General features: G+C 40.6%; 1 protein-coding gene across 4 annotated transcripts in view; it reads left to right on the forward strand.

The window, feature by feature from the left end:
- Nucleotides 1–11,524: 11,524 nt before the first annotated feature.
- Nucleotides 11,525–26,265, forward strand: part of HECW1 (HECT, C2 and WW domain containing E3 ubiquitin protein ligase 1) — a 307,384-nt gene continuing 292,643 nt past the window's right edge. Inside the window, exons 1-2 of one of the 4 annotated variants that reach the window (XM_087945048.1) lie at nt 11,525–11,636; nt 15,498–15,686. The gene's annotated coding sequence lies outside the window, so the exon portion shown is untranslated. Of the gene's footprint in view, nt 11,637–15,497; nt 15,687–26,265 lie in introns of those variants that run through there. The other 3 variants (XM_087945049.1, XM_087945044.1, XM_087945046.1) reach the window with 3 other exon arrangements.

Raw genomic sequence — 26,265 nt, forward strand, 5'->3', positions numbered from 1 at the left:
CTGGCATGTCAAAGGCAATTTCCCAAGTGAAATTATTTTTGCGCGTTACACAGAATCCACCTTCTCTCCTCCCTTCTCTCCTCCCACTTCTACACTTCATAAATCACAAGAACCAATTAACTGCCACTGGAATTTCTTAATATGGCATACAGAATAACCTTGAACTTTTTGACTCCTTCAACTCTCTAAAAAAATGTGGCAGCTGAATTTTAAAGCTGACACAATCCCTCTCCCCCCACATTCTGTGTGTGTTTTTTCATTGTCCCTATCATCTAGAGTGGTATCTGGATATACCTGGTATTCATGGTCAATATGGACCATCATAAAAGCTGCCTGTTTTCCTGGGATGTTTGGTTCGGAGGGGGCAAACCCTTAGGCAACTGAGGCAAGGGGGAATTAATTGACAGAGACAACACAGTAGGACTCCTAGAACACAGACAATAACACTGGTAGCAATGAGGATTTTAAGCCAATGGAAATCTGGTAGACACGAGAAGAGCCAGGAAAGATCTAGGGATGGTTGATTATGGCCAATATCTTGGGCCAGCTCTTTCAAGTGGCAGATATCCTTCTCCAACAGGTCCATAAGTTTGGTCAATTTCAAGGCAACACATACCCCTAAATTCTTTGCAGCCATAATAATAATAATTTAATAATAAAAACATCTCTTAGCACTTTATTTTCCAGGACAGGCCTCTCTGGCCTGTCTCAATTCTCTGTTGAGGGCATCCAGGGCATGGGAAGTCAAATTTAAACTTTTGGCTAGGGTGCATGCCAGGCTATTCAAATTTCTGGAATTCCGTACTGCTAGTCCTGGCACTCTCACTAGTGACACAGCCAATGAAACGTATTCAACTTTTGTGAGCAGGGAAACTTTGGAATCACATTCTGAGTCTAAAGCAGAGGTCTCCAAACTTGGCAACCTTAAGACTTGTGGACTTCAACTCCCAGAATTCCTCAGCCAGTTATGCTGGCTGAAGAATTCTGGGAGTTGAAGTCCACAAATCTTAAAGTTGCCAGGTTTGATGACCCCTGGTCTAAAGCATGGAAAGCTCTTTAGTGTGGTCTCTGTAAGGAGGGCATAAGCATTGTTAATCTCCCTAAGGTGCATCTCCCCCACTCCCTGTGGCATTTGCAGGAAGATATGAGAAAGCTTTTAAGCCACACAGGAAGAACCACCCTGGATGAAGCCTCAGGTAACTGTAGAAGAATTGAATGATTTCTGGATGATTGCATTTGAGATCTGTGTTACTTAGGTTGTGCAATCAATGATTTTTGGAGGCTGGCATCCTGTGAGCATTGTTCAGAGGCAGTGGTTGCAGCAATGTGTAATGTGCACATAGTGGTCCTTTGTGTCAAAAGAACGGTTTTCAAAATGGCTGCACACATGGATGCTGCGGCTAACCGTTCCTTCTTTCAGTGTATGGTGTGTATGATTCTGCGTGTGTTTTGGATCCTTTCCTTGATTGAATCCTGTGGGGCAAGGAGCATCTATAGTCGGCAAGCCTTGTTACAAATTGAACTGAAATGTGAAGAGGCTATTATGGACAATTTTCTACATTCTCATAACATACTGAAGGAGGCAGCTAGGCCCCCGTAGGAGCCATGGATCACTATCCCTGTAGGAAGGAGGAAGAGGTGGAGAAAGAAGAACAGGAAGAGGAAGAGAGGATGCCATGCTGGGGTTTTCTTTAGGCTGAGTAAGTTTCCACACAAGCCTTCAATTCCAAGTATATTTCTTACCAATGCAAGATCTCTGACTAACAAAATGGATGAATTAAGGCTACAGATTGCAAAGACTAAATACATCAAGAACTTCTGTGTTTTGCTAATCACAGAAACTTGGCTTTATTCACTCATTCCAGATGCAGCTGTTGAGCTGGAAGGCTACATAACTCACCGGCAGGACAGGAGTAGAGATTCGGGTGGATCAAAGGGGGAGGTTTAAGCCTTTATGTGAACAAAAGCTGGTGTATCAATAGACAGTGTATCAATAGACTGTAGACAGCCACTGCTCCATGGATCTGGAGTATATGACTTGTTACGAACTAAGCAAACGCGTTAGTTTAAAATCCTAAATAGTTTTGCTTCCACGGCAGGCTCGTAATCCTGCACTTCTGATTGGCCCACGAACAGCGGATCGTGATTGGTCGTTTCTGGCTGATCTGATTGGCTGATAGCGGGTCACCGCTGATTGGATGCTCCCAGCGCGGCAAACTCAAATCATTGGTTGTTGTGACAGCAGCCAGCTCTATAAAAAGAGCTGCTGCTGCCCAAGTATTTTTGCTCTGTTCTGAAGTCACTAATAAAGAGTTGGAGTCACTATTCGATGCCTCGTTCCTTGCGCCCACACTCCAGACTTAACATGACTCTTAAATGTAGACCCATATATCTTCCACGGGAATTCAGCGTGATTTTGATTACTGCAGTCTATGTCCCACCTGATGCCAATACTACCATAGTTTTGGGATTCTTGTATAACATTGTTAGTAATCAGCAGAATAAGTATCCTGATGCTGTGCATATCATAGCGGGGGACTTTAATCAAGCTGATTTAAAAGAAGTTCCCCCTAAATTCTATCAGCATGTTAAGCTTGCTACTAGAGGAGCAAATATATTGGACAAAGTATACACCAACATCAAACATGGCTATAAGGTTATACAGTTACCCAATTTGGGACAATCAGACCATATGTCACTGCTTTTAGCACCAGCATACATCCCTCTTAGGAGACGGGCTCTGCCTATAATAAAGACAGTGAAATCTTGGCCAGAAGATGCTTCCCAACAACTTCAGGATTGTTTTGAGAACACAAATTGGGACCTCTTTTAGCACCTTGACCTAGAGGTGCACCCTGCAACTGTTCTATGCTATATCAAACACTGCATAGATACTATCACTGTGGATAAACATATTAGGATCTATCCCAATCAGAAACCCTGGATGACCAAGGAAGTCCAGCGCCTCTTGCGTGACAGGACCAAGGCCTTTAGGTCCGGTGATGGGGCAAGATACAGTGTTGCCAGAGCTAATCTGAAGAAAGGTATTTGGAAGGCCAAGATTGATTATAAGAGGAAGATTGAGGATAATTTTTATAGCAGTAACATGAGGCAGATGTGGCGAGGGATTCAACAAATTACAAACCATCAACCGACCAATGCCATCCCTGCTGAGAGGGATGCTTCATTGGCAGAAGAACTGAACCATTTCTTTGCTCGCTTTGAAGTGGAGACATCAGAGACAGATAAAACACAACTACCAGCCAATTGTAGCCCCCACCTCATTGTGGAGGAACAGGAGGTAAGGAGCATTCTGAGGGCTGTGGACCCTAGAAAGGCTGCCAGTCCTGACAGTATCTCTGGCCGAGTGCTTAAAGACTGTGCTGATCAGTTGGCTGGAGTCTTTACCAGGATCTTCAATCAGTCTTTATCCTATTCCATCTTGTTGAAGTCTTCCACCATTCTTCCGCTGCCAAAGAAGTTCTCTATCAATAACCTCAAAGATTACAGACCAGTGGCACTCACTCCTATCATCATGAAGTGCTTTGAGAAATTGGTCTGCCGGCACATCATTTCTGGTCTTCCTCATACATTTGATAAACACCAGTTTGCATACAGAAAAAATAGATCTACAGAGGACGCTATAGCCATTACTCTTCACACTGCTCTGACTCATTGTTAGGAATGATAATCACCTAACAGTTGGGTTGGCAATATATAAACCAGGATAGTTATTTAATACTGTTGTATCTTTAAGAGAGTTGTGATTGTGATTGGCTGAGGTTCCTCCACTGGCCATAAGATGGAGCCAGAAACCTGGTTTGCTCTCCTCATTTTTCTCTGTTGCCTTTTGCCTGATCGTCATTCTGCTTGGATTGCTGTGAGTCTTGCAAACTGTTAGCAAACTCTGTTTACTGAACTTTGTTTATGATACTGGACTGATTGTATTGAATACTACCTGCTTTAACCGTGTATGATTTGGACTCTTTGTTTACCTGTTTACTGGAAGTAAAACCTACATTTTCCTATTCAGTGTATCTGTATGCTGGTTGTGTGTTATTCCTCACCACTCTCACTATGTTTCCCTGAGTGCATTCATTCTCCTAATGGGGAATATCTCAACACTCATCTAGAACAGCAGGGTGGCTATGTGAGGATGCTTTTTGTGGATTTTAGTTCTGCATTTAATACAATTCTTCCACATAGACTAGTGTCTAAACTTCTGGACCTTGGGCTTTCTAATTCAATCTGCGTTTGGATTATGGATTTCTTGTCTGGCCACTCATAAAGGGTCAGATTAGGTAATCATACCTCTTCAGCCCTTATTCTTAACACTAGTACACCACAGGGTTGTGTGTTGAGTCCCTTACTCTATACTCTTTATGTGCATGATTGCATTCCCACTCACACTGGTAATATTATTGCTAAATTTGCAGATGATACAAGAGTGGTGGGACTTATCTCCAAGGGGGATGAATCTGCTTACCGAGATGAGGTGGACCGGTTGCTTTCGTGGTGTGGAAACAATAACTTGGTCCTCAACACCAACAAGACCAAGAAGCTTATAGTGGATTATAGAAGGAGCAGATCAGACATCCAACCCTTGCTTATCAGTGGAGTAAGTGGCCAGTTTTAAGTTTCTGGGTGTTACCCTAAAAGAGGACCTGACCTGGGGTGCCCACATTGCAGCCCTGGTCAAAAGGGCCCAGCAGATATTATATTACCTGAGATTTCTCAGAAAACAACAACTGAATGAAAAACTGCTGGTGACCTTCTACTGCTGCACCATCGAGAGCATTTTACAATACTGCACCTCTGTATGGTTTGCCAATTGTACAGTGGCAGATAGGAAAGCACTCCAGAGGGTTAATGTCATTGCCCAGAAGATCACTGATAGCCCTCTCCCCTCTTTGGAAGAGCTTTATAGCTCCCCCTGCCTTAAGAAAGTTCAAAACATTCTCAAAGATCCATCTCATCCTGGGAACCCTTTTTTTTTAACTATTACCATCTGGCAGACGGTACAGAATAATAAAAACAAGGATAAATAGACTGAAAAACAGCTTCTATCCCAGGGCAGTAGCTCTTTTGAATTTTGCTGTATAGTGCACTGTTGGTGTGGTGTTGGGGGTTTCCGGTTCAATGTGTGGGTGAAGGATGTGTGTTTGTGTTTATTTTCATGGTCATGGTCATGATGTGCACTGAAGATGGTGTTTGATTTCGTTGTACAATGACAATAAAGTAAACTAAATAACTCCAGTCAAAGATGCTGGAGTAGGACTCAGGGAGGCGAAAGTCCTTAAACCTAGTGTAACTAAAGATGTTATGTGGTCTAGATGCTACTTCCATTAAGCATGTGGTCAGAATGTCCTTAACTAATTTTCTCCTGTTAGGCAAAAGTTAGTGGTGGTTAGTCCCATATGTTTCCTTTTTCTGGGATGAGATTTGGTTCCAGGAGCGCTGTTACATAAGTTACAAATAATATACAGTATAAGTTGCACAGTATGTTTACACTAAGTTTCCTGTTCCCCCTACTCCCCACCCCAACCCCTTTTTAAAGGGAAATAATAACAATGAAATCTAGAGTTATATTCTCACTCCAAAAAAAGGTGAAAAGAAGAAGAAAAGAAAAAAGAAAAAAGGGGGGGATATCAGTTCTTTTTCTGAGATTATAGTAGTCCAATTTCCTGTAGTCCAATGTCTGTCCACAGGGTATTAAGGATACCAGGTTCTGTGGTATCAAAGAATACTTCTAGCGTTGATCTGTTTCTGGATCTTTTCCGAGTTTGATGCTGATGCTGAGCTGTAGTCTATAACTGCTGGTTTAGCATGAATCCAATGGATCCAGGAATCTTTTTCTGCCACTTTGATGGCTGTTTGTGTGGTTAGCAAAACTTGTTAGGGTCCCTTCCACCCGGATTATAGTGTTGATATTTTGGTGAACAATTTGATCCACATCCAATCTCCTGGTTTGAAAGAGTGCAGGGCTTCTTCCAAGGGCAAGGTCTGCGTTAGGGAACTTTGTGTCCATAGGGTCTGTAGTCTCTTGTGAAGGGCTGAAAGATAAGAAGAGAGAACCATATCCCCCTTATCTAAGCTGAGGGAGTGGGGATCTAGGCCTTGTAATGTGTCTGGGAGGGGACCAAAAAGGATTTTAAAAGAGGAGTTTCCTATATCTCATCTTGGTCTAGTTCTAATATAAAAGAGGGGAACTGAAAGCACTTGTAGCGAAAAGAGGTGGGTTTCTTGTCATAGTTTACCCAGTAGGGTCTTTATCTCTTTGTGAGCTCTCTCTTTCTCCCCCAGAGGAAATTGGTGAGTAAGGCATGTGAAGGTTTTGGGTGATCCTAAGGGCCTGAAATATATGTGTGGGGACCTGAGCTACAAAATGTTTTCCCCTATCCATATTCAATACAGTGGGTACCCCAAATCTTGGCACAATGTCCTTAAGGAGGTGTGTGGCTGTTTCAAGGGCTGTGGCATGGTAGCATGAGAAGGCTTCCACCCAGTGAGTTAGTTGGTCCCTGCATACTAGAATGTATTGGTAACCATTTGCCCTTGGTAACTGTATACAATCCATTTGAACCCTCTCCAAAGGCATTTGTGCCCAGGGTCTCCCTCCTTTATGGATTGCTTTTCTGGAGGTGGTGTTATTTGCCCGGTAAGTTTTGCAGGCACTGGCTACCCTTGTTGCCTCGCTATAGGTTCCAGGTGCATACCATACTCTCCTCATAGCATCTACCATGGTTTGTGTTCCACAAAGCCCTTTAGTGTGTAATCTTTGGCAAATTAATCTAAGGAGGTGGCATGGGCTATGGGTCTGCCATCTGGGACTCTCCAAAATCCTTCCTTAAAGACTGCTCCTGACTTTTGTTCCCATTGCTCAGCTTCTCCTTTATCTAAAAATTCTGTGTAGGGTAAATCAGGGTTTATTGTTAGGGCTGGTGCCAGAGGTTCTGTTGTTATCCATTTGGCCGTTTCATCTACATATTGGTTTCCTTTGGTCACTGTGGAGTCATTCTTCTGATAGGCTCTAGAGTGAATGACTGCCAAGGGTTTTGGTAGTTGAATGGCTTCTAATAATTGGGCTACTAATTTTGCGTGTACGATTTGTTAATCAGCTGGTGTAAAAACCCTCGTTGTTTCCACAAGGCTCCTGTTGCATGGCATACCCCAAAAGCATATTTAGAATCTGTATATATGTTGGTAGACTGGTCCCTCGCGGCTTCAGGGGCTTTCATTAATGCTATGAGTTCTGCCACTTGAGCGGTGTGGGAGGGAGGGGGGATGCCCAGACAATTTCGTGTAGAGGGACTACTGCAGCCCCAGCTACTCTCTTGCCTTCATGTATGTATGAAGAGCCATCAATAAAAAGTTTGAGGTCTGGGTTTTGCAGTGGGGAATCTCTCAGATTGGGTCACGGTAATTTGACATCGTGGACTAAGTGGAGGCAGTCATGAAGACTTTCTTTGGTCTGTTTGAATGGAAGTAATGGAGCTGGATTTAGGATGGTGCATCTTTCAAAGGTGATATTTCCTGTTGTAAATAATTCGGCCTTGTATCTAGCCAAGCGCTGCTGACTCTGTGATTTTAAAAAGAATGCAAAAACTTTGTGGGGGACTTTTAAAGTTAGAGGTTGCCCCAGCCACCAAATCTTTAATCTTTTCACTATTTCTACAGTGACCGCTACGGCTCTTAAGCATGGAACTGTCCCCTTAGCCACTGGGTCTAATGTTACTGAATAGTATGCTACTAGTTGATGTGTATGTCCAAATCGTTGTGACAGAATGCCTGAAGCAATGCCTGATTTTTCATGAATAAACAGGGTAAAAGGCTTTCTACAGTCAGGGAGACCAAGTGCCGGGGCAGAAGCTAAGGTTTGTTTTATTGCTTGAATTGTTTGATCTAGTACCTTTGACCATTTGATAGGGTCAGACATGTCTTTTCCTGTCAGTTGTATTAGCGGTCTGGCTAATTCCCCAAATGAGGGGATCCATGGGCGGCAGAAACCTAATACTCCCGATAGAGCTCTCACTTGTCATTTTGTTTTTGATGGCTTCATGCCTAAGATTGTCTGTACTTGGCTGCGTGCCTGTTTCCTAATTCCTGGTGCAATGATGTAGCCTAGATAAATTATTTCCTGTTTTAAATATTGTACTTTTGACAGGGAGGCTTTATGCCCCCTATCAGCCAAGGCTTTTAGTAGATGTAAGGTGTCCAGTTTACATACCAGCTCGGAGTTATCTGCCAGCAATAAATCAACATATTGAATTAAGTTGATTGGTATGGCAAAGAGATAGAGGAGAGATCTCCCTTTAGGATTTGAGAGAAGAGGGTAGGGGATTTGATATAGTCTTGTGGCAAATGAGCCCATGTATACTGTTGGTCTTCCCAGGCAAAAAGGTATTGGGATGCCTGGTCCACCAGGATGCTGAAGAAGGCTGAGCACAAGTCTATAAATACATAGCCAAAGCTGGAACTTCGGTTATTATAGTTGCAGGGTTAGGTACTATAGGGGCACATGGGATCCCATGGTTATTCACAAGTCTCAAGCATGCACAAATCTGAAAATGGAGTTCCTTTCATTATCTATGTTTGCTTTTTTAACTGAAAAAATTGGGGTGTTTCAGGGAGATGTACATTTCTTAAGGACATCCTGTTCCAGACAAGCCCTTATCAGTTTCCTTATAGGTTGAATTACCTCAGCTGGAATTTGTATTGGGGAACACACGGAGGTGGTCCATTCTTTACTTGAATCGTGACTGGGATTGCTTCTTTTAATAGTCCCACCTCTGTTGCATCCCATCCCCACAGGGAAGATGGCAAGTTTTTTAGATCTGCGTGAAGCCCTGTGCTTTTTGTGACCAGCATATGGGTACCTTTCCTGGGACATATACTGTAAGGCCCTCTTTTCCACATTTTATTGTAGCTGTTATTTTGCATAGCAGGTCCCTCCCCAAGAGGGAGACTGGAGACTGGGAACAGACTGGCAGAGTATATTCATGAACTGGAATAGAACATGGTAACAAGGTCAGCCAATGAACAAGCATAGCAATTAAGTCAGCCAATTAGGACTGTTTGGAAACTGAAACTAGAAGTAGCCTAGGCATGGCTCTATATTAAGCTCTGCAGCTCTGAAGCTATATTAAGCTCTGAGTCTGTTTATTGAAATGAAACTGCTTCTCTCCTCTGCTGTATATCTTGTTTGCCTGTTGAACTAAAGTGAAAGAAAAACTAGAGCTCTACTCTGAACTTGTAACATGTTTGAGTTTGCTCCATGTTGAAGAAATCTACAACTAGTATTGTCAAATTTACTTGTGCTTATAAAGAAGTTAAATGAAGCCTCAGCCATCTGTGTTTACTTTTTTGGCGCTGAATTTATGCTGCAATACTCTGATCACAAACCGTAAAAGAGTGTTTTAAAGAGAACGGTCCCAATTCTACTTTTATTTCATGAGTAGATTCTATAGGAATAATTTTCTTCCGACTCACATTATGTTGTTCCGAGCCCCTGGAATCACAGTGTCTTTATACGGGGGCTCTCTAATTAATGATGAGGTGGCTCCGGTGTCAACTAAACAGTCATATTTCCCCCCCTATAATCAGAGAAATGATGGGTTGCCCTTTGGGGCCATTCCATAGGGGAATTGTGAGCCCATTGAAGGTAGTTAGCTGTATGTTCAGTGTATTCACTTTCATTTTCTAGTCAGAAAAATTGTGCATCACTTCCCCTTCCTTGCTCCCATTGGGGTCTATCACTATCTCTGTGCTCATTGTAGTGGAATGGGTTGTTTTGCGGGAAAGGGGCTGTAGGCGGCTCATGATGTTGATTATATCTCTGCTTGACATGGTAATATGAATTATTGCTTGGCATTGAGCCTCTAGGCAAATCTTGAGGTCAGCTGCGAAATGGTCTGCTTACAGTATTGACCAATATGCCCTGTTCTTCCACATTTATAACAGTGTTGGCACCCATCTTGGGGCTATCCTTCCTTTTTACATTGCCAGCATCCCTGCCAGATACCAGTGGTCTGGCGTTGTATTTGTCCAGCAGGTTTTGCATGGCAGCAAAAACTTTTAGCTCTTCATGTCTATCTTTCTTTTCTTCCTCTTTTAATTTATCCCTTTAGTCATAGATGAAGTTTGTGATCCTGTGCAGCTCCACTATTTCCAAGGTAGACCAGTTAGACACGATACAGTGAAAATGTTCCTTGATGTCACTAGTAGACTGGTCTATAAAGGCTGAGGCTAACATTCTCAGATCTTTTTGGCAGTTTAGGTCTAGGTGGGTATATGTTATGGCTGCATCTGAGAGATGAACCCAAAAAGCATTCGGATTTTCTTTTTCCCTTTGGGTCGTCTTTTGAAATTCTATCCGGTACAGGTTTCCTCAATAGGGGAGCCATTATTTTTGCCTCAGTTTTCCCATCGAGGAGATGGGTTTCTCCTTTAGCTTGATCTTTCCCTACAGTTAGGTCTTTGGTTCTGGCTAGCTCAGCCCAGCAATACTAGTAGGGTATTGGCTGGGCTTAACTTGGGGTGTAAGTGCTTTTAAGATTTTAAAGTCAAAAGTACTGCTGTCAGGCCAAATTTGTCATCCCTTAGCAAAGCCCATTTTTTACATATCTTTTTCGCTTTTCTTTTATTCATACCAGCCAAGACTGGCATCTGCTTTTTGTCCCATGCCTCGAGCAAATTTCCTAAAGAGGTTTCTACCACCCTCGAGCTGCAATTTCCCATGTTTTCCCCTTCCAATGTGGGGTTTGACACTTTGGCTCAGCTGGACTACATGTCAGTTTTCAGAAAAAAGTCTGGAGAGGACTCCGGTTCCCTTATGGAATATGTGCACCTCTTTTATTAGGGAAAATCCACCACTGGTTTTCAAACTCCTCTAAAAAATGGAAATCTGGGAGGATCTGCTGCCCCCCAATGCACGACGGGTCCCTCCTACAACTTCACAACTTCACAATTACTATCTAGATTCTAACTAACTAAATTCACAATTATCTAAAAATCCTGGGTTTTGCTTTGGGGTACACTGCAGTTCCCTTAGTTTTTTTCTTTTATTAACCACTTTTCACTTCACAGTCCACTGCTTTTTCTTGCGTTCCTCAGAAGATCTCACACTCTATGACCCCCACCCCTTGCTTTCCCAATCACGGCTCTTTCAAACTAGCAGCAGGTTGGGAGGTGAGATCCATCTATTGTTCATAGGCAAAACGCACAGACACACACCTTTTCCACTCTCACTTCCACTCCCCACAAATTCTAGGGTTTTAAATTTAAAGTGGCACTAACCTGCTTTCAAGCAGCTGTTGAGTGCAAGGCTCAAAGACTCCCTTTATTACTCAATGCCTCCAAGAATGTTTTCCCAGACAAAGAAGGTTGGGCTTTGATCTCTGGTTGGGTTTTGATCTCCGGGCCCCATCTGGTGGCTGGATCAGCCGGGAGTCCCTTCATTGTTGCCAATTATTGAAAGGTAAAGCCTTTTCCGTTTTGCGGATTCAAATCTCCCGGCTGGGAGGATTTGCGGCGGAAGGATTTAAAGCTAGCTGCGTGAAAGCCGGAATTAATTTATTGGTCACTGGAAGGCAAGCGGCAACAAAGACAGCGTTCCTGGGGCTAGCGACTTCAAAACTGTAAGTAAAACTCTTTTTATACCCTTTAAAATCGTCTGATTTTATGTGCATGATTGTTTTTTATGGTGTTAAATCCTGTGTTTTGTGATGGGGTCCTTCCGTCCTGGGTTGCAATTTCGGCGGGGCAGAAGGCAAGTGAATGCTAGTGTGTTTGAGTGAATAATTGTTTTATAATCCAATCTTTGCCCTTTGTTCTTTGTCATTAATCTGTTTGTGCCATTTTGCAACATTCTGTGCTTTCTGTTTGTGTTTAGCTGAGTTAATCTTTTGTGTTTGTTGTTTGTTGTTCTTGCAATGTCAGGCTTTTTTTCTTTCCTTGCTATCGTGGTTTTTTTTTTAAGTCCTGCTTTTCAATGTTTATTGTACTTCATAATGGATCTGGTCCCCCCTTTTTTTTTTTCTTCTTTCTTATGTGCCTAAAGTCCCTTTTCACTTTAGCTTTTTTCTTTTTGGATATTTGTTCTATAGTTTCCTATTCTGATATGCTTAGAGCTCTTTTATTTCTTCAGCTTGGGGTATTTGTAGGATAAAGTTTGTGTTTAGCTAAGTTTGGTTTTGGTTTCTGATCTAGTTTTTCCTAAGGCAACACTGTCTCAGAGCAGTTCCCTTCCTACATGCATGTGTGACACGTACCATAGAGTAATGCCATTTGGGAAAGGATTAAACATTCACCCATCTTCATGCTTTCTCTCCACTAATACAAAGAACAAGAAGACAAGTCAAGAATAACAGAGTTCCTATTCTTTTTCAGATAATTTTCAGATTGGATGCCTCTACATACAGCCTTTCCACATTGTTTCCTTTGACACTATCTCTTTTTTTGCTTCTTTTCCATATTGAAGAATCATTTTTCTAATTCTGTACTAACAAAAAAAAGTCTGTTCTTTCATACCTATGTTCCTCTCCATGTCCATGGAAATGATGTATCAAGGAAGGACTCTTGTTTATAGAAACAAACTAACAATGATCCTTATTACAATCTTTATTTTTTAGAAAAGGAAGGAAAGGGGAAGTAGTACTATAAATAGGGGGTAGGAAAGTATGCTTTACCCAGCCTGGGCAGAAAGGGAAAGGGTGGAAATGGCAAGAGTTGAATGGAGCAAATGTTAAATATTTGGGAATATACTTAACAGCAAAATGTGCAAAGATAAAAGAAGACCATTATATAAAATCACTTGAGCAAATAAAATTAGATTTCAAAAAATGGCAAAATCTACATTTATCAATGTTAGGAAGGATTGCCACAATAAAAATGAATATCCTATCAAAACTGCTTTTCCTGTTCCAAACAGTACTCATAAAAATTGAAAAAGAATTCTTTGGTGATTTGAACAAATTGACACTGAAATTTATTTGGCAAGGAAAAAAAGCGAGAATAAAATTGAAACTGCTACAAGAATCTTTAAAAAATGGACAGTTTGGATTACCAGACTGGTCTTTATATTACCAAGCTTGTGTGATAACGTTGTTAAAAGAATGAATAACCCTTAGACACAAGAGACTGTTTATATTTAGAAGGATACGATTTACAATTAGGATGGCACACCTTTCTGTGGTGTGAGAAGAATAAAATCCACAGATACTTTCAAAACCACTATATAAGAAACTCACTAATATCAATAAGGAAACAATAAAATCTAAATATACTTGAAAATTCTAGAATGGTTTCAATGATGGAAGCCTTTACATACCCAAAATCTGGTGAAATTTGAAAAAAATGTGACATACGAATACATTTTGGACACTGAAGGAAAATTAAAATCAAAGCAAGAGCTTGAAGAACAGGATATTATATTATCATGGTGGCCTCAATTGCAAATACAATCTAGATATGATATAGGTATGACTTTTATAAAGTACAAACACCTTTTGATAAAAAATACTGTTGAACTCTGATGAAAAATTAATTAAGAAGGTATATAACTTTTTGCTAAATTTAAAGGAGGATGAACAAATAAAAGACACAATGGTACAATGGGAAAAAAATTTTTTGCCTATAACATAGAATTAGAGAAATAGCAAAATTTATGGGAAAGAGATAAAGATTAACAATGGCTACTTCTAATAAAGAAATTTTATATAAAATGTTTTATAGATTTACCAGCTCCTAGGTTAGCTAAAATGTTTAAAAATATGTCTAGCAATTGTTGGAAATATATTCAAAAGATGGGCACATTTTATCATATGTGGTGGACTTGTGCTAAAACAAAAAAATTGGCAAAAATACCCAGATGGCCAGAAAAGATAATAGGGAAACATGTAGATTTTAAACCTGAACTGTTTTTATTATGGATGATATCAGAAAAAAATTGACATGAAAAGTATGTATTTAGTATTACATGTCTTAACAATAGCAAGGATGATCTTTGCACAATATTGGAAAGATGAAGAAACACCACAAGATGAAGGGATAATTAAGAAAATACTAGACTGTCCAGAAATGGATAGACTTATATTGAAAATCCATCAGAAAAAAAGACACAGAATATTATCAAACATGGAATTTATTTTACCAGTGGTTGGAAAAAAAGGGTGGAGAGCAAGAATGGAATCTGTATTGTTCCAATTTAAATTAAATACCCAGACAACAAGATGTTTATCAAGCACTAAGAAATGTAATTAATAGAAAATTAATACATTTTTTTAAAGAATAACAGAGTTGGAAGGGAGGTCTCCTACTCCAACCCCCTGCCCAGGCAGGAAACCTTATGCCATTTCAGATAAACGGTTATCCAATCTCCTCCTAAAAACTTCCAGTGTTGGAGCCTTCACAATTTCTAAAGGCAAGATTAATTATTCTGTCAGAAAAATTTTTCTTAGTTCTTGGTTGCTTCTCTCCTTGATGAATTTCCATCCATTGCTTCTTGTCCTGCCTTCAGGTGCTTTGGAGAATAGGTTGACTCCCTCTTCTTTGTGGCAGCTCCTAAGATATTGGATCACTGCTACCATGTCATCCCTAGTCTTTCTTTTCATTAAATTAGACATACCCAATTCCAGCCACCTTTCGTGATATGTTTTAGCTTCCAGTCCCCTAATTATCTTCATTGCACTTCTCACTCTATGATGCCACTCAAAATTAGTGTCTATTTTATAGAAGGAAGAGCTATTGGGAGTGCATATAGATATACCAACTCTAAAGACTATGATCTATTTGGCTTTGAAATCCATATAAATCTCTGGTGTGGTTTCTATTTATTCTTCAACCATGGGTTGCATACAGTGGTGGGATTCAAAATTTTTTACTACTAGTTCTGTGGGCATGGCTTGGTGGGCGTGGCAGGGGAAGGATACTGTAATATCTCCAGTCAGAGGTGATATTTGCCGGTTTTCTGAACTACTCAAAATTTTCACTACCGGTTCTCCAGAACTGAATCAGAACCTGCTGAATACCACCTCTGTTGCACACCACTCCTTAACAGCCCCCTCTCCCATCAGGAATTGCAATGAATGTTGTTTAGAAAACAGATTTACTATTTATAGCAACCTTATAAGAACCTATAAAAGCTTAAGATAGAAAGCCTAATAATATGGTTACCTTCGTAGCTAATATTTTATGCAAATGGATGTGCTCACTGCCAAGTATAATAATCATTAAATTCAAATCTGTAATCTAGCAGAGAAATAGGCAAATGAAGAAAAAGGAATTCAGGGAAAAATATAACAGTATGAAATATAGCACAACTGCATTTCATACAAGCAGCAGTTTCTAAAATTAGATTATGCAAATTTGGTTAACCCTAGGGCTGGAATTAATGTGAGCAAAATTTGAATACAGCCTGTGATAATCTAGAAATACAATGACTGGAACAATGAGATATTTTATGTTTCTATTATATAATGCATTACTTTTGTTTTTTCCAGATTGTACATAAGTCATCATTTTATTTATTTTTAACATGAAAATGCTGTTCCTCCTTCTCATTCATGTCCTGTACTCTACAGCAAAGGAAATTTACAGGAAGTCATCCCTGTGAATATGTACAATTTTCATCTTCATAAATGTTTGATGTGATATAGCATCATGAGAAATGGAGGAAGTAGTTATTGAAGGTAGGATGAAATGCTTATTGTTGCTGTAAAAATGTCTTTTATAGTATGTACATTCCAAAGACTAAATGTCCTAACATTGTGGTAGATAATAAATACTATAGACTAGGGCATGTCTCACATCTTCAATTTCTACATGTATACTGTAATAGTTAAAATGTGCTGCAATATCAAAAAACAATATGATCCAAATAAAAAGCTTAAATAAACAAATACATTTCCTCTATACAACTAGTTCTGAATGACAGGAATGTAGGTATGAATTAAAAATTAATTCCAAGGCACTATTCTGGGGAGTTTACATCCTAAATGTTATTTTGCAACTGTTGAGATTGTAAACTATCTGTTCTTTACTCATAATTTAGTTTCCAAACCTTTTGCACATAAATGTCATGCACAAAAACCTAATTAACTTTCCTGGATTTGAAACATTCTAGTCGATTTGTATTAACATATCTGCAATTTCACAATTCAAATTCTGTTTATGCTATAGGTTTTTTTTAACATCTTAATAATGGTCCTCTATAGCTAGGGTTATATCTGGTGTTTAAAGTGTTAAGAAAATAAAAACCTAAAACTAGTGCAATTCTGTATCACATTATTTTTCTCACAAAAACCAAGTGCTTGATAATTTATTTATTTTTTGTTTTAAGAAATGTATAGATTGTATGTCTCTATATTTTATCTATTTTTAAAGGATGCTAACTTTATTTTATCTACATCTGGCCCCAAGATTCTCTGAGCCACTTAAAAATGTTTAAAATCAGGCCAACAATGGCTGACTTTCATTGATCTCTAAACAGTATACCACACTACATGAGCAATTAAAAGTGACAACATCACTGTTGATAGTAGAAATGTAACACAGGCTTTAATCTTTGGCCTACAGCAAGAGGTCTTTTGTCTGTTTCAATTTGCTTTTACATGGCAGCAGCATATATTATCAACATGATTACCTAGGCTGACCTTGAAAAATGCTGAGTAGGACCAGCTCCAGTTAACTCTTCGATACAATTGGAGGTGGCCAGAAAATCCCACAGGGTAATCAAAGAAACCGCCTAGAACAGGGATCGCCAACCTTTTGGACCACCAAACTCATAATTTTAGATCCCAGGGACCACTAAGCGGTTCTGTGGGCGTGGCCTAATTTGTGGGTGTGGCTTGGTGGTCATGTGACTGGCTGGGCATGGCTTGTATGTAAATATTATAAATATTTATATAAATATTGATTTTTTTATTAAGAAAGAGCAACTTTTATCCAAAATCAGGCAAAGCAGGCAGGCAGATTGAGTTGCTCACAGAATCACAGATTCATTCAGAAATCTATCTATCTGCCATTGGCTAGCTCAGTCTGTTCACATAAAATTTGCTTGCAAGCAAACTCAAAATTAACTCACACCACACCATGCATGTAAATATTGAATTTTTTTATTAAAAAGACCAACTTTTACCCAAAATCAGGCAAGGCAGGCAGATTGAGTTGCTCACAGAATCATTCAGTGATCTATCTATCTGCCATCGGCTAGCTCAGCTCTCAAATTTGCTTGCGGTGAGCCTGCACTGAATTTGCTTGCAAGCAAACCTTCAGTCCTAAGGGAGGTTTGACTGTGCTGAGCCGAAGATCCAACCATTTCCTGCTTCCTGGCTAATCTAAATCTCCTAGCACAGCAGAATAGATGATGGTCGGAAAAAGAAAAAATAGCAATTTAGCAGGCAAGTTTACCGGGTAAGGAGTGAGTGGGTGGGGAGGGTTCCCGTGGGCCATGTGGGCCGCGCAGCCTTGTGTTTCTGCGCAGCCTGGATGAATTGCTTTGGGGAGGTGCTCTGGGGTGAAATTTCTCTGTGGCCCATCAAAGTTTTCTCACAGCCCACCAGTGGGCTGCAGCCCACCTGTTGGCGACCACTGGCCTAGAACAGGGGTCGCCAACCTTTTGGATCTCAAGGACCACCAAACTCATAATTTTAAATCCCGCAGACCACTATTATGAATCCAGCATGCCACTTGCTGAAGCACCTGGACTCCCATTGATGGGATGGGGGTGCTTCAAACACTTAGCTTGACTGCCTGTTTCTGCAACCTTAAATACTAAAAGAGTCATTTGGACCTGTTTCCCACAAAAAACAAAACACTGGGATCTTTCTTTGTCTCTCTCCTCTCTCTCTCTTTCCCTCCCCTCCTTTTTTTCCCTTTCTCTCAATTTTTCTTTCTCTTTCTCTCTTTCCCTCCCTCCCCTAACCCTAACCTCACCTCCCCACCAGCCATCTGGTCTTCAGTACATGGCTCGTTGGCCTCTGGACATCAGATTCCCACCACCCAGCTCCAGTTCAGAGGTTCCTTTCCCCCTCCCCCACCCCTCACAGACCAGGGAACACCCAGGAAGGGCTCCGATGCCGTGATCTCCCATCCTTTACCCCCCCATCATGCATCAGTCCATCCGCTGCCAGTATCAACCCTGTTGCAGACACAGGTGCGCTGTGCCCCACCAAAATTTTCTCACAGCCCATCAGTGGGCCCGAGCCCACTGGTTGGTGACCACTGGCCTAGAACATGACTCTGGTAAACCACATCAGTACTGTTAGTAAGAAAACATCACAAGGAGTCAAGCATGAATAGAAAAAGGTTTAATTACCACCGATATCTGATTTGATATATCACACTTTCTGATCATTCTCGATGATTTTGAATACACAAATAAGCACTCCCTTTTATCTAAAACTTTTACTGTTAAAATGCTTTGATTATGTCATAAGATATAAATAATGAATGTCCTACGCTCTTCTTCATGAGAAACAAAGCAAGAGATAGGCTTGGGGAATGAGTCGACTTGAAGGTAGGTGTAGGTGGCCACTCTTCATTTGGGAAGTGTGTCATAAAGAAGGAGAAACAATATTGAATGAAAAATAAAAAGGACAAGAGACGGGCTGCAGAAAAGCAAGAAAAGCTATAAAAAGGCACTGTCTTTGGAATAGGCTGCCAGTTCTGCTTCCTTAGCAGTTTTTAAAGAGTGATTGATAAAATATCGGTGATTGATATCCTTAAATCCTATTGAATCCTATTGTCCAGAATTTGCCTAAGCCAGAAATCTCAGTCACCCCATTCTTCTATTAGGCTAATCCTAACAGAAAAAAAGAAAAAAATAAAGTAATAACTACCATATTTCTCATAAAATAAGGCCGGGTCTTTTTTTTTTTTTTTTGAGCCTCGAAAAAACGGCTAGGATGTCTTTTCAGATTTCCTCTTAATTTCCTCTCCCACACGCATCCCAACCTAGAGCGCCCCATGCGCACTCACCTCTCCACAAGGCTACTTCTGTCGACCGATGGAAGCTCCCCGAAGGCAGAGTCACCAGCCGCTTCTATCAGCTGGTAGAAGTGGCATCGTGAGAGGTGAGTGCGCATGGGCGCTCTAGGTGGGGTTGTGTGCGGGGAGGAAATCTATCGGCTGATAGAAACGGATTCGTGGTGAGGGGAGTGCGTGTGGGTGCTCACCACGAGGGGCTCGTGGTGAGGCGCCCTTGCGGCGAGTGCCCACATGCACTCCCCCGCCACAAAGCCATTCTATTGGCCGATGGAAGCTCCCCAAAGGCAGAGTCACCAGCCGCTTCAGGGCAAGGTGTTGCTGCCCGCGTAGGGGTCCTGACAAGAGCGCCCCACGTGCACTCCTCCGGCTGATAGAAGTGGCTGGTGACTCTGCCTTCGGGGAGCTTTCATCAGCCGATAGAAACAGCTGGTGACTCTGCCTTTGGGGAGCTTCCATCGGCCGATAGAAACGGCTTCGTGGCGAGGGGAGTGTGCATGGGGCGCTCCTGTCAGAAGCGCTCAGTGAGCAGCCACGCCTCGCCCTGAAGCAGCTGATGACTCTGCCTTTGGGGAGCTTCCATCGGCCAATAGAAATGGCTTCGTGGTGAGGGAGTGCGCATGGGTGCTCGCCCCAAGGCCGCTTCTACCGGCCGATAGAAGTGGCTGGTGACTCTGCCTTGGCGGAACTTCTATCGGCCGATGTTCTATCGGTAGTAGATTGGAGTATTCTAGCCTAGGCTACTTGCAGGGTGCTCCTAAAGGTAAGTTTTCTCCCTCCCCTTCCCCCCCATTTCTCTTCACCTCATGTAGTTTTAATGAACAATGTGAGAAATGGCAGGGAAACGCATGGATTAAATAGGCCTAAATTTTGGGGGCAGGGCTTAATTTCACCTCATGCCTATAAATCATGCTGGGCCTTCCTACTGGTGGAGGCCGTATTGTTGGAGAAACACGGTAGCAGTCAGCATGTGTTTGTTAAGAACAGATCATGCCAAACCAATCTTATTTCATTCTTCAACACAGTGACTAAATTAGTAGACCAGCAAAATACTGTGGACATAATATATTTAGATTTCAGCAAGGCATTCGACAAAGTAGACCACAACCTACTTCTTAGTAAGATAGAAAAAAGTGGAATAGATAGCACCACCACAAGATGGACTCACAACTGGCTGGCAAACTGTACTCAACGAGTAGTCCTCTAAGTCTACATGGAGGGAAGTAAGCAGTGGGGTGCCACAAGATTCTGTCTTAGGCCCAGTACTCTTCAATTAACAACTTAGATGAGGGAATAGAAGGGGAATTTGCCAAATTTGCAGATGATACTAAGCTGGCAGGAATAGCTAACACCCAAGAAGATAGGCTCAAGATCCAGATGGATCTTGACAGACTAGAACACTGGGCTGTATCTAACAAAATGAAATTCAATGTAGAGAAAAGTAAAGTCCTATACTTAGGCAAGAAAAACCAAAAGCACACATATAGACTGGGTGAAACCAGGCTCAATAGCAGTAACTGTGAGAGGGATCTTGGAGTCTTAGTGGACAACCAGCTAAATATGATCCAGCAGTGTGCAGCAGCTGCCAAAAAAGCTAATGCAATCCTAAATTGTATTAACAGAGGGATACAATCAAGATCAAGGGACGTACTAATACCACTCTATAAAGCCTTAGTAAGACCACACCTAGGGTACTGGATCTAGTTTTGTTCACCAAAGATGTTGAGACTTTAAAAAGAGTACAGAGAAGAGCAACCAGGATGATTAGGGGACTAGAGACTAAAACATATGAAGAACGGTTATAGTAACTAGACTTGGCTAGTTTAATAAAGAGAAGTACCGGGGAGACATGATAGCAGTCTTCCAATATTTGAGGGGCTGCCACAGAGAGGAAGGGGTCAAGCTATTTTCTAAAGTGCCTGTAGGCCAGACAAGGAATAATGGATGGAAACTGAACAAGGAGAGATTTAACCTGGAAATAAGGAGAAACTTTCTGACAGAACAATCAACCAATGTAACAGCTTGCCCTCGGAAGTTGTGGGAGCGCCATCACTTGAGACTTTCAAAAAGAGATTGGACTGCCATTTGCTTGGGCAGGGAGTTGGACTAGATGACCTACAAGGTCCCTTCCAACTCTGATTATCTGTTTAATCTTTTTAAATCAAGAGGAATGTGTTATCCTAAATCTGTGATGGCGAACCTTTTCGGCACTGAGTGCCCAAAGCAGAATGCATGTGCATGCCTGTGCATGTACACATGCTGGAGCACTGGAAAACTAGAAAACCAGCACTGGAAAGCACTGAAGACCAGCTAGCCAGTGTGCGCATGCCTGTTTTTTGGCCATTTTTGGGGGGCCATTTTTGTCCATTTTCAGGCATTTTGGGGGGCGGTTCTGGCCATTTTTCAGGCCAAAATGGGCCAGAAAACAGCTCAAAAGATGGCCCAAAAGACGGCCTAAAAACACCTTGAAAACACCCTGAAAATGGGCCAAAAACCAGCCTGTTTTTTGGCCATTTTTCAGATCATTTTCAGGCCATTTTCTGGCCACTTTTCCAGCCAAAAATGGCCTGAAAATGGCCCAAAAGATGATCTAAAAATGGCCCAAAAGATGACCTAAAATGGCCCAAAATATGGTCTAAAAACGCCCCCCAAAACACCCAGAAAATGGCCTGAAAATGGCCCAAAAACTGCCTAAAAACGCCCCCCAAAACATCCGGAAAATGGCCTGAAAATGGCCCAAAAGATGGCCTAAAAATCCCAACAAAATGCCCGGCAAATGCCCTGAAAAATGGCCCAGAAAACAGCCTGTTTTTGGAGACCAGCTGGCCAGTGCACATATACATGCCAGAAACCTGGAGTAGCTGGTGATGACGTGTGCCCACTGAGGATTCTGAGTACCACCTCTGGTCCTAAATAATTAACTGCAACTTGCAACAGGAAGTGTCTTTTTTTATTCCTGTTTATTCCTGTTCTTCATGTTTCTTTTACTTTGAAAAAAAAATGCCTCTCTTAAAGAATGGAATAGGCGGTGGCTACAGACCAGTTCCATTCCCAATTAGATCAACAGTAAGCCTGCTGGTTGTGTGTTCTCCCAAGAAATGAAGGACAGCTGTGAGAGCTCTAGGAGGACCTTTTGTATGGGGGAAGAAAATTAATGGTGTGGGGGCAAAGAAATACAATTCTGGGAGAGAGTCAATACTGACAGAAAATCACTTATGAATTTTATTACTATGTTAAGGGAGGAAGCTGAAATTAGGAAGATCACTTCTATTCTGCATTATATTAAGAAATTATCTGAATACAAAATATCTTATTCCTTACTTATGCCTCTGAAGTAGATTTTGCTAAAACAGGAGAATAGATAAGGAAAAATGTTGTGTACTTTGTTGATTTATGCCAAATTCCTCTTTTATGAAAGCTAAAAAGGGGAAAAATTATGTGCATGTTTCTTAGATCAGATTTTCATCAGACATTCTTGGTATAATTTTTGGAGTGCCCATCAATTAATTTACCTGTGAATATATTCAGTTCTGAATTGTTGGGTTATTCTCACTTGCCAATTGATATATTTGTTATATCCCAAATATTTGTTTATAGAGGATGACCCTAATGTCATATGTGTAAGATAATTTTGGTCTTTATTATGTATACTACATGAAAAAATGAAGTGCAAAAGTGACGTGAAAATATACTATCCACATCTAACACTGCTCATTTTCATAATGACTGTAGTTTTGGGAACCAAGAACAAAAAGTCCCAAAGAAATACATTTTATCTCATTTTGTAATAGTTTTGTAATGCAGATAGATGGGGAGATTCAGCCTATGCTTTTGACAATGTTGAAACTTCATGTGTATGTTTGAAGTATATATGAAAATCTGGGTTATATGAAAATCTGGTAGCAATAGGGCAAATGGTATTCTGTAATTATGGACCAGAATATAAAGAGAGGGTTTATACTGTGTAGAAACTCATCTCTTCAGCCTTTCTTTCCAGAATCTGTTTTAACCAAAATCACTATTCAACTCAAAATTTAAAAACATTATGATAATTTAATATGTAAGGTCCTGCCTCTACTCCCCAATCAGGAAAGTATGGACTCTTGAGACAGTAGCATTTCAAAATGAATCTTTTATTGAAAGGGAGTGATTGCAAGACAAAAGCAAAGCAGAGTCTTGAGTTCCCCTCAGGCAATTCTGTTAGGATAAAGTGGTTAGAGACTCCACCCTTCAATCTGATGTTGAATGAGCCAATACACGGGTGCAAAGATGTTGTGGAAACAGTGAGATGTTGTTGGAAACAGAGAAAGAGATAAGGAGTCCTTCCCATCTGCTGCTTCTGTGAGGCTTCTGAACTGAGAGAAAACAGATGGCCCTTCCCCCTTGTACATTCCCCAAAGTATAGATGACAGGGTAAAAGTTATAAACTAGAGAAATTACAGGATACATAGGAAACGGGATGAGAGCAATAAATGAAGAATCCGGGGTTCTCTCCCGACATGAATGGCAGTATCATGATAGGGATCTGACAGGATATAAAGACATTGCAGAAATTCATCTTTTCAGCCTTTTTTTCCAGAATCTGTTTTAAACAAAATCACTATTCAACTGAACTTTAAAAAACATTATAAGCTAATATTTTGTCGACTGATCTTTGATATAGACAAACAAAACACAACATATTTTCACATTCTTTGCTAAATCTTTCTCTTTCTCCCCTCTCCATTTTCCTCTCTCTCCATTTTCCTCTCTCTCATATTGTTCAGTGAAATTTTGAAAAATAAGGCCATTATTCCACTTAGCTTGCTTTAGGGGAAGGGAACTTCAGTTAGTAAAGCTACTGAAGCTAGTTCAGTTACTGGAAAATGCAAAATATTTATTCCAAACATAGGGCACCCATCCTCTAATAAGGATGCACTTCTGCAAAAACATATGAGAAATGAATAGCATCCTCCATAGCTGCCTGTAGGAAAATATGGAACTGAAAGGATTTTTCTTTGTTGAAACATTAATGGAAAACTTTACATTCATATGCAATGAATGTATATCTAGTGGTAAATCATTATTTTATCTTTTTTTAAACTAACCCGCATTTGACTGTGTATACATATTGCACTGAGCTTCATGGTGCTACTCATACAGTATATGTCTAAACAAAATCATACCAAATGGTATGATGGGTAAAAATATGAATTCCACTTATATCCTTCATACATCAGAAGCAAGTTAACACATAAAATACCGTAAACCAAGAGATCTAAGTACTGATATTAATTTTAAAGTCCCAGATTTTGTTGGGTACAAAATTCTGATCAGAACCATTTATTTGTTTACCAAGTCCCCATATTCTGAGATTAGAAGACGTATTCTAAAGAAGAAAAAGATATGAGTGTCACTTGCCTCTGTTACTCACAAATTTCAAAGCTCTTACATATGGACCATATGTTGGTAGGCTTTATGGTTTGGGAGATTTTGTGATGATGCGGGAGTGGTATTTGATAGATATATATCTATATATCTATATAGATATATAGATATTTGTTTTCTTAAGTTTTCACGGTACTTACATGTATGGTATTCAGCTTTGTTCGAAAATACCCAACAAAGCTGAATACCATACATGTAAGTACCGCAAAACTTAAGAAAACAAATATCAGACCTCTACGGGAGGAAATAAACAGCCAGACCAAAACCTATGAGAAGCTGGAAGTAAAAGAGCAGGAATACTATGTGACCTCAAATTCTCACGCAGCTGCAGGAGACAACAATGCAACACCAACCTGCCTCAAATTAACATTTCATCACAGCACAGCAGCTACTAAACGTATCCTGAAAAGAACTGAAATGGCTCTACTCAGGAACTAGCTCCACAGAAAGAGATTCCAATTGGATCAGTTAAACAAAGATTTGCTAGCACTACACCTGGAATTGAGCAGCAAAATCCACCCTCTGCTTTGGGACAGGATAAAACAACTTACAACTTGGAGAGCTGAAACTGAAACCACTTACAAAAATGACAAACTCTTGAAGAAACTAAAGAAATTAGAACATGACAAGAAAGCCCCCAACAACTCACAACAACACCTGAAACAATTAGTATATAACGTTTCCAACAGAGAACTCACCAAAACAGAAACAGATGTCCTAACCAAAGGATTCAATTATGCTATAGCACCCAAAAAAATCCCCACAGAATCCATCATATGTGCAGTAGAATCCAGCCTAACTAAATTAAATACAGATGAAGCTGATAGAATAACACACCAAGTTACTAACATCCTATGCACAAGCAAACCACCCAAAAGCAACTTGCACAAAGAAGAACTAAAAGCCCTGCAAGCCCTAAAAAAGGATAGCAGCATAATCATACTTCCAAGCAGACAAAGGGAATGCCACAGTAGTAATGGATAGAAAAGACTATGAAACAAAATTGACAGACCTACTCCAAGACTCCACATACAAACCCATAAACATGGACCCAACCACATATCTGGAAAAAATAACCAAGAAGAAAATTATAACCAGCCACATGAGCAAAGAGATCCAACAGACGATCATCCCAAGAGAAAAATCTTCCAGATGCCCCAAACTATACGGCCTCCCAAAAATACACAAAGAAGGCATACCTCTCAGACCCATAGTCAGCTTCAGAGGAGCACCACTACAAAACCTAGCTAAACACTTAGCAAAACAGCTACAGCCCCATGCTGAAACAGCAGCTTCACATGTACAAAACTCATACCACTTCTTGGAAATGATCAAAGATCTACATGTCGAACAAGAAGATCTGCTTGTAAGTTTCGACGTGGTTTCACTATTCACTCAAGTCGTGATAAAAGAAACTCTTGATATCATCAAAAATAAATACCAACCAGCTAAACACCTCATGGAACTAGCAGAACACTGCTTAACCAACACATATTTCATATACAAAGGACAAAGATACAAGCAAATTGAAGGAGCCCCTATGGGATCACCACTGCCACCCGTCATTGCAAACCTGTTCATGGAAGAATTCGAATCCAGAGCCCTGGCTAATGCCACCCACAAACCCAAACTATGGTTAAGATACATCGATGACATATTTGTAATTTGGCCCCATGGAAAAGAAAACCTAAACAACTTCCTAACACACATAAACAGCACACAACCCAAAATCAAGTTCACCATGGAAACGGAAACAAACAACTACCATTCTTAGATGTACTAATCTACAAAAAAACAGATGGCACACTAGGACACACCATATACCAGAAGAAAACACACACCAACCGCTACCTCAAC

Source organism: Notechis scutatus, chromosome Z (assembly GCF_049901735.1).
Source record: "Notechis scutatus isolate UNSWTSFEM ecotype Mainland chromosome Z, rNotScu1.2, whole genome shotgun sequence".
In the NCBI taxonomy this organism is placed as follows: domain Eukaryota; kingdom Metazoa; phylum Chordata; class Lepidosauria; order Squamata; family Elapidae; genus Notechis; species Notechis scutatus.